The sequence below is a fragment of the Penaeus monodon genome, chromosome 10 (assembly GCF_015228065.2).
Source record: "Penaeus monodon isolate SGIC_2016 chromosome 10, NSTDA_Pmon_1, whole genome shotgun sequence".
Classification (NCBI taxonomy): Eukaryota; Metazoa; Arthropoda; class Malacostraca; order Decapoda; family Penaeidae; genus Penaeus; species Penaeus monodon.
The window spans coordinates 48,773,064-48,775,563 of record NC_051395.1 but is presented as its reverse complement, the minus strand read 5'-3'; positions in this window follow the sequence as shown (position 1 = coordinate 48,775,563).

Genomic DNA, 2,500 nt, shown 5'->3' with positions numbered 1-2,500 from the left:
ATGGAAAAGGGAAAGGGAAAGGGAAAAGGGATAAAATGAAGAGAAAAAGTGTGCTTAAATTAAAGAAAACAAAGATAAGGGAGGGAGGGTAAAGGGTAAAAGGTGTATTTAGATTAAAAAAAGGGGGGGGGGAGGAAGAGGGTAAAGGGTAAAGAGTAATGGATAAGGGGGAAAGAGAGAAAGGGTAAGGAGGTCGCAGTGTAAAACCTCAGCGTGTTTGCCAGACTTGTATCAGGGTTTTTCGGCAGTTTGGGTTAAAGTTCATGTAAAGTATTAACGTGGTGACGCAGCCGGAGAACCAATGTATTGCACACACACACACACACACACACACACACACACACACACACACACACACACACACACACACACACACACACATATATATATACACACACATATACACTTTTAGTGCTCTGTCCCACGGCAAGGCCTATACATGATATGGACAATAATAATGTAATAACAGTAATAACAAATAATGATAATAATATCAATGATAATGGTGATAATGATTATAATAATGGTAAGATAGTACAAGTAATATTGATAACATTAATAAAATAAAAAAAATAATAATAATAAATGATAATGATAACAGTGATAATAATAACAATAAAAGATTAAAGATAATTTTAATAATAACAACAAGAAGAACAACAAGAAAACAATAATAACGATAATAATGATAATAGTAGTGATAATGATAACAACAACAACAACAAATAATAATAATAATAATAATAATAATAATAATGATAATAATAATAATAATAATATCAATGATAATAATAATGATAATAATAATAATGATAATAATGATAATAATAATAATAATAATAATAATAATAATAATAATAATAATAATAATAATAATAATAATAATAAATGATAATAATAACAATAGCCATAATAATAATAATGATAATGACAACAGCAACAACAACAACAGTAGTAATAATAATGACAGCAATAATATCAATCGGGATAAACAGTGATAATGACATTGATAATGAAAATAATAAAAATAAGATAATAATAACATAATAATAATAAAAATATAATAATAAGTATAATTATAGGAAGAAATCATAATGACAATAATGGTAATTGACAACAAGAAATGACAATATTGATGGTGGTGATGATAATAAGGATATTAATAATAACAATAATAATAATGATGATGGTTATGATAATAACAATGATAATGATAGTGATAATAATAATAATAATTATAATAATAATGACCAGGATTATAATCATAATAACATTGTAATCAGTAATGATATAATCAATATTGATTATAATCGTTCTCAGTATTATTGACATATTGCCTAATTTTGATAATAGATAGACAGATCGTTTATACGATCTCGATCTGCAGCAGCTTCAGTAATTGCAAAATTATCATTATCATCAACATAATCATTGCGTTTATTGCGTAATCTATATCTTTTGACTCTCATTGTTATTTACAATAGTTTCTCTTATGTTGTTGAGAAATCGTCATCAGTTATTCTTTTTTGCATTGTATAAAAAAATGTCATTCTTGCTTTTGCAACTTGTATCAACCGCATATGATCATAAATATTACTATCATATCATCTTAACGACTTAACATTACTGCCACCGTTACCTTTATCATCTATCTCTTCAGTAATCATTATAGATTCAAACTTATTCAACCAAGTGGATGCCTTTTCTTTGGCGGAAACCTAGGGAAATCTTGATGGGGTGTTTTCATTCATATAATTTCACACGATGCGGGGAAAAAAAATCCTTTTAACAAAAGCCGTGATTATGCACAGGGCACATTACCTCGCGGTTATCTTTAAATTAAAACGTTTCCTCCGTCATCTGTTTAAACGTTTGATAATAGGGTACGGCGGCTAGATAAGACTGCTCTGAATGTCTTCTTTGTTAGTGTGACTTAAATGCTCTTTGATCGACTCAGAGAGAGAGAGAGAGAGAGAGGGAGAGAGAGAGAGAGAGAGAGAGAGAGAGAGAGAGAAGAGAGAGAGAGAGAGAGAGAGAGAGAGAGAGAGAAGGAGAGAGAGAGAAAGAGGAGGGAGAGAGAGAGGAGAGAGAGAGAGAGAGAGAGAGAGAGAGAAATGGAGAGAGGAAGAGAGAGAGAGAGAGGGTAGGAGGGATAGATAATAGATAGATAGAGCGTAAACAATAAACTTAATAATCTTTGATCGCGTAGCGCGTGGTGAAAAATTTCGCTCACTGACCAGGTCTCAAATATTTCGTCTTATTCCCTATCACGTTATGAAACTGAACTTCTAGGTTTTAGTCTATCGTTTGCTACCAAAGCCATCGTTAATCACTGTATAGATTATATTAAAATTTTTAATAGATTCATTGCGAAACAAAATTAATCCTCGATTAAAGATCTTGGCTACCTTAAAGGTGAACGTTAATCAGATTCTTGATTTATTTGACGATTTCAAAGGCTTACCCCGACGTTATTTCTTGGCCACCAAATCACTTAAAC